General features: G+C 37.7%; 1 protein-coding gene across 1 annotated transcript in view; it reads right to left on the bottom strand.

Moving 5' to 3' along the window:
* The window catches only part of LOC107318199 (phospholipid scramblase family member 5-like), a 92,228-nt gene extending 90,547 nt beyond the window's left edge, over positions 1–1,681 (bottom strand). Inside the window, exon 1 of the mRNA XM_032446497.1 lies at positions 1,518–1,681. The gene's annotated coding sequence lies outside the window, so the exon portion shown is untranslated. The remainder of the gene's footprint in view (positions 1–1,517) is intronic.
* Between the last annotated feature and the right edge of the window lie 8,929 nt (positions 1,682–10,610).

A 10,610-nucleotide genomic window follows, 5' to 3' on the forward strand; every position in this document is an offset into this window, starting at 1 on the left:
TTGCTGTAAAATGTGTTAATTTTTTAAAGGAAAATTGGCACATTCTTGTAGCTTGCCTTTTTAGAGTAAATGATCAGAAAAATTAGTTACTGAGCTCTAGTAATGCTATTTCCTGTGAACAAAGATTACATTGGCTATCTGATACGAACTTGATAACAATTAAGGAGATAAAAAATTGTTACCCATGGTGTAACATTTCTAATTAGAAAGGACAAGAATCTTTTCCATGTGACTTCCTTATAGTCTTGTATAATTCTGTGATGTATAGCAGCAAGACGTCAGGGAAATCAAGACTAAATCAAAAATGATTGATACCAAGATAAATGGTGTTCTGTAAAATGTCATTTGAAGTATTGTTACCCAGGAAGTATATATTCGCCCAAGACTCTGAAGTGAAGTGATGCTCATTATACTCCTAAGATAGCAGAGACATTTGTTTAATAATACAACCATTCCCATCCATTTTTTAACCTACATTATGGGAAATCATCAAAAAGAAATGGGAGGTAGCTCTGTAGAGCTGTTCAAAAATTAAGTGTTCACTCATTCCAGTCTTTCACTGATGTGCTATGTGAAACTGAGGAAGACAAGAATAATAAAAACTTACAAAAACATACGGAAGTGTGTAACTACTTCTCTGGCAGCTCCAAGATCAAAAACCAATGTGTATTTTAGCACAGTGCAATTTCAGGGCTCATGGAAATGGGATTATTCTGATTTAGATCAGCTACTGGCCTGACCCAAGGCCATTAGTCTCTGAGGGGTAAGGTTGCCAGCCTGGACTGCTGCAGAGAATACACCTCACCAGAGCCTGGTTGGCTGCCTTTGTAGTTACACAGCACCCACAGTGTGGAAATCAGGCAGAAGGCTCTGCATGCCAACTGCAGCCAAGGAAATGCACCAGAAGGCTTTTTACATCACATCTCTCAGCCTCACAGAAGACAATAGATGGCCTTTTTTTTTTTCTTCAGTAAAAATCTGCCTCTCTGCATTGCTCATATTCAGCTCATAATCAGATGCTGTGCAGATCAGTGCCCAAAATGTCAATCCAGCCAAATGCTTGCCAGAGCTTTAGGGAAACCTTACAGTCTCAGGACTATTTGCAGTCTGAGCTGAATGTTTTATTTTCAATCCTGCTGGCATCTGCTATATTTTTACAATCTTTTAGATGGTTTACTCTGATTATTAGCAAGTAACCAATGTGATTTGATTCCCTTTTCACTTCTCTCTCCTGCTAATATAGAAAGGCAGCAAACTGTACCTGAAACTGCTAAAAATTGGTTCCTCCTGTTTGACTTGACATTTTAGTTGTGGCTCTTTTTTTGTTGTTGTTTTATCACTGTGGATTTAAGTCTACTTTCTAGTGTCCAACCATACTTAGAAAAACAGAATGGAGGTGCCATGCAAGTACCTCTCAAAATCTATTTTTCTATTTTTTTTATCACTTGCATTTGTTGGCACCTTTCCTTTCCAGTTTCCATCCACCATCTTAGTCACTTACTGTTCTTTTATTTCACCTGTTTATCCACTGGCACAACTGAAACTGATGGATTTTCTCTTTCTCTTTCCAGACATACACTTGAGCTCAGCCTAGGCACTCCAAGCTGGGAAAAGAAGTGATGGCAAAGACATCTAAGGGGATTCACATTGAAATGTAGAGGCAGCAAGCAGCAGCTGTGGCCCTTGAACACTGAAAAATAGAAAATACATAGAAAGTACACCTTTTTAATTTATCTAATAAAAATGGATGATACTGGTGTGTGATGGATTGTAGCTGGTTCGGGCTGGTGTTTGGATGAGCAACAACTCAAGGATCCTCAGGAGTCCTCGCTTAAGAGAGTGCTGATTCTCCCTCTGGTTTGCTTTCCAATACTTTGAAAGCACTAATGAGCGTTTTAAATCAAAGCCCATCTCAAATATTAATGATGTTTCAATGTGCCTCCCATTTAACGTAAAGCAGCACACAGCACTTTTCAGCTGATTTTATTTTTTTCAAATAGATTTTGCACTCTAACTGGAATTAGCAGGAGACCTCTGAGTGGCATTAACACATTAAGGATGCTTAGTACCCTGCTTGTCTTTATCCCAGCCACCCAATGAGTAACAGTTACAGTCAAGCTTGTGGTATCCTCACAGAAATTGTTTCAAATGCAAACATCTCTTATGCCTTTTGATTTATGACCTCTTCTTATTTCATATTTTTTTAGGCTTGAGTGCCAGGAGAGGCATATCACATCACATTGCTTATACATATAACACTGTGACAAAGAGTTCATGTTTAGCTGCAGCTTGCAAGGGCTGTTTTCCTTTTGGGGGGTAGCTTGTGCCAAAATGAGAGGAAATAGCATTTCCTCTGAGAGTAATGAGCAGCTGGTGCTTTTGCCCTGGTGTTTATGGGATGTAATAGGCACAGTGGCACATTTGGAACTGGTTGGGGAGAAAACTAAATGCTGCATTCTTTTATCTTTATCACCCCCTTTCCCAAGAAGGATTTTCAGTTTCTATGGTTTATACTAATTTTAGAAAATGCAATAAAAATTAAATCACAGCACTTTGCCACAATGTAGTAGGATATTACAATCTATGCTTGGTAAAGATAGGCTGTTTTTATCAGCTGGAATCATAAAAGCTAAGATAATAAAATATTTTTAAAACTACTCCAAATAGATCTTGGAAGAATTAAAGCAAAGGGGAAGCATATGGAAATGATATTTGGAGAGGAACCACTGAAATTGCCAAAAACTGTACATCTGCACTTTTGGCCATTGTCTGACCTTAACTGTGTATTCAGAAATGTGCATTCTTATACTGTGAGACTTTAATCCACTGATAGGACAGAAGAAGAACTTAATAATACTAATAAATCTAAAAAGCATTTACTAGTTTCTCATTCATTGTAAATCGATATAGCTCCATTGACTGTGATGGAGAAGTGCAACTCTCTTCAAAAATGATATAAACCCATTGAAACAGAACCAGAATCTGCTCCTTTATTCACAGCACTTCAAACTGACTGATTAGACTATTATTCATTGTGAATAGAGGTGGCAAACACTGTTCTATAGATAATGTCCTCTTCATCAGCCATTCTAATTGGTATTTGCGGTGATCTTGTAAACATTGCATAAACTGATGATATACACTTGATAACAGTACAGTAGCCAAAGATTATTTATTTGTGTTGATATAATGTTCTGAAACACATAATTATTTATCCTGCTAGTAATAGCGCTCTTTACAAGGATCACCGCTAATACAAAGTTATGTCATTCTCAAGTAGCAATGTCACATTGGTGATTTTAGAAATGAGATTATGGGCAAAGAAAGATATTCTTTCTAGATGGCTTCATTAGGAGAATTTTAAAGGATGCCACATAGATACTATTTGGCTAAAGAAACAAGTCTACACCCATGTTAAAGGTATTGCTTTCTTGTATACGTCATGACTACAGAAAGCTTTAGAACTTGTTCTTTACTCAACATTGACTAAAATTTGGCCACCTTTTATCTTTTCCTTTTCTCAAATGATGGGCTTCCACAAAAGTTGGAACTGGGATACATATTTAGAGCATACAAATATGAATTTAAAAGCTTGCCATAAGATCTTAATTTGAATAACATGATTTTTGGCATTTCACAGGAGAAATGTATATGTTATGACCATGTTTTGGAAAATACAAAATTGATTGTCATTTCTCAGTGTTCACAATATTCACAAGACAAAAAACCTCTGTTTTAGCATGAATGTTATTTACTTGGATTATATTAATTTCTCACATTGATGCAATATGGCTTCACACCCAGAACTGTGAGTTCAACACATCTGAAACATCTTAGGCATAGTTTAATTCAGTCAATATTTCTGACGAATTTCTGAAATGAAACAAGCTGACAGTCAGGGTGCCTTGACTTCTCTCTCAGTACATTATCAAACACAAGAGGTTTTCACCCTTTCATAAAACCAACACTTCCTTCCTTATCCAGAAGCTGCCACACCTTCCTTTGCCTTGTTGTCTGCAACCTGTCTTCTTTGACATCTGTTTAACCTCACACTCCATTTACCTTAGGTCTTTCACTGCAGTGACAGCTTGCCTCCAAGTAGCTCTGCATCTGGAGAGCTACAAAGACAACTTTCTAATGCAGTGCAAGAAAATACAGGCTCATACTTGTAGCTAAATATCTCAACTGTTAGATGAATGCTGCTGGAATATTTGTGCCCTATTTTCTGATGAGGACACTTGGTTCTCAGTGTGAGGATGAGCACACCACAATCTCCACTATTACTCTTTTTTTTTTTTTTCTATCTATCTTTCTGTTGGGATTTTTGTACACATTTTAGATAAACTGCAATGAAATCCCAGCTAAGCTGAATTACCAGATCCTGTCCTGTGAAACGTGGCATATTGCGAACCTGTTCCTTTTTGAAATCACGAGGTGTTTTAGCTTTCCCTTCAGTAGTAAGCTGGATCCTACTCATGAATTTTTTAAAAGTACCTTGAATGTCTCCTTGGGAAAAAAAAGGTACTGCAGTAGTAGTTGCATTTTTTTGAGTTATAATCATTACATGCATTTCTTGAAGAGATCTGGTGTGCTCCAGCTTCACCTCTGCTACTTCACAAAGCCTGTGGAGCAAGCAAATTCAGAGCACACACCTGAACTCCAGAGCTCCTTCTACCTCTAACAATTCCTTGTGATAAATGTATATATATATATGTATTTGGAAAAGTGTTTCAGAAAAAAATGCAACACTTAAGGCTTCTAGTCCCCAGACTGCATGGTTAAATAGCATTTAGGAATCAAAACAGACAAGCAACTACTCTGAACATCTGTACAATCCCTCCAAGAATGGAGAGAGTTTTTCTAACATTAGCAACATCTTTAGGAGGATTTCTGTTTCCTAAATGCTTTCCATACTATTCTACCTTTTCCCTTACGCTCTTTCCATCTAGTCTGCTGGCTCCTTGCTCTTTTTGTCAGAAGCTGTAAGATGGCAGTCACTAGGGTCACAAGGTCTTGTTTGACCCGACACAGGAAGGCTCCGATACAAGAGTTAAATAATTACTGGTAAACAATACACATTATTATTCAGCTTAATTGATGAAAATTCATTCAAAGGCCCACTTCTTACCATAAAGATATAGTCTTCCCCTGCCTATCTAGCAATGACTCTATTGTGTTTCACAGGGAGATGTGTGCAAACTAATTTTTAGCCTGACAGCACATCAGTACCAACTTTTTCATGTCTTCTCCAATAAACAGCTGCATTGCACTTTTGAGCTGTGCTTATCCTGCCTGTAAAGTTTGTGTGCTCATGGCAAAATACATCCAAATTGCCTACCAAAGGAGTGTGGCAGAGCTTATAAATGTCACTAATTTATGGTTTTGGTCCCCTCAGCACTCCCCAAGGGAAAGGCTATATGTGTCTACTCAGACCAGTCTGGACCAATATCAAATATGGTCCCAAATCCCCAAAGGTCACTTCAGCTACCTGGGATCACTGGAGCATGGGATTCTCACAACAGCCTGGTCATGGCCTAAAAAAAAATATATATTTGAGGAAGCCAGTTAATGAGTTGAAACCATTTATGAAGTATTTTACTTGATATATGAGGAGGTCCGTAGAGTATCTGCTACTGTGATGTACAATTGCATATCACGTCTAAAATTCTTCAAATAGTTTGCGATCAGCTGGCAAATATAGCATCTATGTCCTCAGTGACATTAAATAATGATCTACACTGAATATGTGTATCTGACTGTACATATGTATATGACTGTGGAAAACCAAGTCCCAAATCAACCTGGAAGACTCCTGAAGGACATGCACTTACTAGCTCCTTCCTGTTCCATTTCAGCTGTTTTTAAATCCCAAAATAGCATCCCTTCTGATTCACCAGCCATAACCCCACTGGAATATTCTGCAGAGAGTCAATCAGCTTGTCATGCCAGAACCACACAGATCAGTAAAAGACCAAGTGACACATTATAATTGCACATTAAAAGAATTGAATGATCTTTTGCATCTTTATTTACTTCTATTAGAAAATGTTGTAGCAGACTTAGACATGAACATTTTCTGCTTCTGCTCTGGAAAGGATAATTTATCCTCTTAAGGGTATTAAACTCCTATGTATTGTTTTTCCCCATTTGGTATCCTTGATTCCCCCTTCTGAACACTTGAGCATTTGCAGTCAGCACACAATGACACTTACTAATAACAACTGAACTACAACACCCCACCATAATATTGTTCTGATAACATCATATAATGCCAGTAATGTGGATCAGATTCACTGTGCAGAGACTCAAGTCTCTCTAGAACTACATGTTTTAATTTTCCCTCTAGTGCATCTGCTGTGGAGCGCGACCCCTGCTGAGCAAAATAAGACCCAAAGTTGTGTCTTTTGCTGTAATTCTGAGCCCCAATTCAAATTCTGGCACTTGGCTTTAATTTCTCAGAAACTGACAGATGCTGGATCAACACAACAGCATGCAGAAAACCATGTGTCATGTTCTGCTGGCTTTGTTATGCTTATTATTCTCCATCGGAGGGGTGGCCAACAAACAAATTCAGTAGTACACCTTCTTGTTACATTATATGCCACTTTACCAGCAACAAGAGAAATATATGAAACACATGTGGGACAAGAAAGAAGCATTAGCTGGCTAGGCTACAACACAGACCTTGCTAAATTTCAATGCTGTTCTGTTTGCATCAACTAGAAACTGGAAAATGGTCATTGATGAAATTATCAATTTTTTTTTCTGCTAAATTAAATTCTTTTTAGTAACATACATATAAATAAACAGGAATAGATTGGAACAGCTGTTCTGTCAGTATTACAAGAGTGACAGACTGCATGGGTTGGGCATTCCTAAGGTCTCTGAGCTCTGCAGTTTCTTCCCTGCTCCTCCCCAGAGCACAAAAAGTACAAGTGAATGTCACTTGTAGACCTTCCTCTCCCCAAGAGTAGGAAGAGACAATACAAACCCTTTCTCCACAGAGAGAAAAAAACTTGGACTTGTGCCAAGGGTTTTTATCTGTCTTTAGTAGTACAAGCCTAATAAATGAGTAACTCATAAGTGCTCCAAGGGCTTCTCCTTGAAATAAAGCTAATATCAACCTTAGTGTGCTTTGTTTTCCTCACTTTATGAGTATATAACAGTTGACCAATATCACTGAGAGTAATAGTAGCCTACTGCCATTGCCATGAAAAAGAAGGGTTCTACACGTGTGCGTGCACATTTCTTTAGACAGGGGCAGCTGAAGACACGTTACTGAGCTAAATAAAGTTTTCTCAGTTTCTCAACTGAGCGAGGCTGAGGAGCTCATAGAGGAAGCCCACTCCCCAAGCCCCTTATGTGCTCCTTCTATCAAATAACAATCCTTCCCTGCTTAACACAAAACGCTACATATATTTTTGGCAGGCTGTTTTCCTAAAGCACAGGCTGATGAAGAAACAGGGAAAACCTGGAATTTCTTTGACTTATTTAAGAACAAACCCTTAGCAAGAACAATTTAAGATTGTTACAATTGTAATTGACATTAATACTGGAGGATAAACGGTGACTTGTAAAACCTATGCTGACCTAATATATATGGTATTTCTTGTTTGTTTAAAAATGTGGGAAAACATCATGAATAATAATAATAAGAAAACTTATGTCATCCTCTATGAAATATGAAAAGTTCAGCTGACTTTTTGCAGGTTTGTTAAATGAAAATTTTTACTTTGCTTCTTTGCCAACTTTCCCTGCTCTTTCTCTAAGGCCACCCTCTCCCCACTTCATTCTCAGCTTTTGAAAAAAAATGTAGAAAGAAGTGAACAATCATGTTAGATATTTATTTAGGGAAAAACATCTTTCTCTGTCACCAAACAAATTAAAAATAGAGAAAAAATTGCTTTGGGGTGAATTTTTATGGTAAAGACAAGTATTTAAAAGATTTAAAGAGGTCTGTATTTATTTATGTGGTACAGAATAGATTTATGCTTTTCAATGCTAATTTATAGTATAAATACTTGAGGGAAATGCCTACACTCAGCTGTACAGAACAAGGGAACATGACGGCATGCAAAGGGCTGTAGTTGCTTGAACCATCACTCTATCCACAGAGGTAGAGAACACACCAGCCATGGATCTGCATGGCAAATGAATGAAAGCCCAACTCTTTCTCCCTTTTATATTTCATACATCAGAAACTCACATATGAAAATAAAATGACTAGGAATCTAGCATGCTCCCAGATTACTGAGCTAACAGTAGCTCATCCATGCAGCATGTTTTACATAGTTTTCATATCTACAAGGCACTGGCAAGCTATCAAAATAACACAGTTGAGCACTGTGCAAAGCAGACTTTCAGAGAACTGAGCTTCTGTCAGTTATAGTACTAAGACCTTGTGTTAGAACAGAGCCTTTCTTTTCTCACTGTTTTAGATTTGACCATAATATTTTTATGACGTGTGATTTGACAACACTGTTTAAGCAGCACTAACTGTTTCCAGTCTACACAGTCTTGCTGATAGTCGTCCTAATACATGCTAACACTTGCAAGAAACTATGTGCAAACACAATACAGCAGTAAAAATAAGACTGAGGGTTTCCTAATGTTAAACACACTAACGGATTTCAGAGTACCTCCTGGTAGTGTATGTCCACAAGCTTAATTTTAAATATAGCTATATTTCCATGTTCTGGACCTGACAACTCTATATTTTTTCACTATTCATTTATTGTAGATGCAGATTTTTCTTTTTAATTTCTTCTTACCTGAATTAATATTATTGGGGAAGAATCATGGTTGAGAAACGAATAGATCCACACTGACAAGGCTCACAGAATGTAACGTTATGAATGACACAGGATTGTATCATTATTTATTAGACAAAGGACTGTTAAGAAATTTGGGGATATTGAAGCAAATGATTAGGCAGCCAGTGTTAACTGCTGAAGCAGAGGGCCTGGTTCTGTGAGACATTGCAGCTTTGGGAGCTATTTAGTCTCATTTATAATGTGTGTAAAATAAACATCATCTGTGTGAATGGTGAGTGTGAAATGTTAAAGATTTACACCTACTTCATATTCATGCTGTACTCCTTTAAGTAATTACAGAGATGAACAGAACTGGCTAGACAGTATTCTTATGGTTTGCATTTGTAGCGAGCAAGTCTAGAAAGCTTAGTTTCCCCTTGTCTTCACAACCACTGCAAAGGAATTCAAAGCATAGATAACATACTGCCAGTCTTTTCTGAAAGTGATGTAAGACAACCATGCTCCAATGTAAATGAGCTTAAGCCCAAAAGAGAAATAATTGGACGGGGAATTTAAGGTTCTCACCTGTTTTCTTGTTTTTAATTCTAGAAAAGAAAATGCGGGAGTAGTAGCAAATAAGCCTACAGGAGTCCCAGCATGTACTCTTTTGTCTCTTGTATGAACATAACCGGTTAAAAGCGCAGGAATGACTCTACTCTATGAAGCCTAGAAAGCGGTCTTTCAGATTTTGGACTAAAAGGGCTTAGACGTGCTCCAAATCTCCCTCTGCAGCCACAGATTTCATGGCTGATCAGTGCTTCTTAACTCTACTCCAGAATTTAAATTCAAAATGTTTGTGCTTGCTATAAATGCATAATGCATATGCCTAACATATTCAAATGCATTTCAAGTTCAGAAAGCCAAATAATTCATTTAATCTTGACATGACCATCCTCCACCTATAGCCATTCACTCTCTAGCCATCAAAACACAGGGATAAATCCATTTAGCTCACAAGCCTAGTTCTCCAGTCTTTTAATTAGTACCAGTTTTAAGTCACAGCAAACAGGGAACATAATGAATAAATCATTATCTTTACTCTTTGCTTCAGCTGGTCGCCCCGCTGGTGCCTACTTTCTTCCCTGTGTTATTGAAGCAAATATACTTCAACTTCATGTAGATGTCAGTCAGACAAGCCAGCCCACATGTGCTGTAGCTAGCGTGTATGTAGCATGTTGTCACCAAAGCAACATCTGTCTCATGACTCAGAGTAGAAGTGGCTCTGTTTGTTCCACGTTGAAGAGAAGGAAGCAGTACTTTGATGTTCTAGCATGCATCAGAGCACCAGACATATGCACAACAGAGACAACTCCAAGCAGCACAATCTGGCTTCATTTCATAAATTTTAGGTATTTCCCAAAGTTACACCGCTTAATTTTCAAAGTAGTGGACCACTTTGTGATATCCTTAAGTAAAGTAATCCTCCCCCTTCTTTAACACACTGTCAATACACTCCATAATGTAATCCTGCCAAAAATAATGACAAGTTCTGCACATTTACACAAAAGAAGCAAACTGCTGAAATATGCCCTGTTTAAACATGATTTCCAAACCATCTCAAGGGAGTTTTTAGAAACATAAAGCAAAATAATTAATATAATGCCAAGGGCGACAAAAAAATCTTATTTCTTCTCCAAATGGTATTCACAGCTGACTCATGAGCTCACGGTTCTCAGTTCCCAGCTTCACACACCTTTAAGAAATCTAATTTTCTGCAGATGGCTGCACATAGTATTCTTTGAAAATCAGGAGCCTTTCAGATGTTTCAAGATGAGCCTCCAGAGATTAAGGCACGAC

This window comes from Coturnix japonica, chromosome 9, assembly GCF_001577835.2.
Source record: "Coturnix japonica isolate 7356 chromosome 9, Coturnix japonica 2.1, whole genome shotgun sequence".
Classification (NCBI taxonomy): Eukaryota; Metazoa; Chordata; class Aves; order Galliformes; family Phasianidae; genus Coturnix; species Coturnix japonica.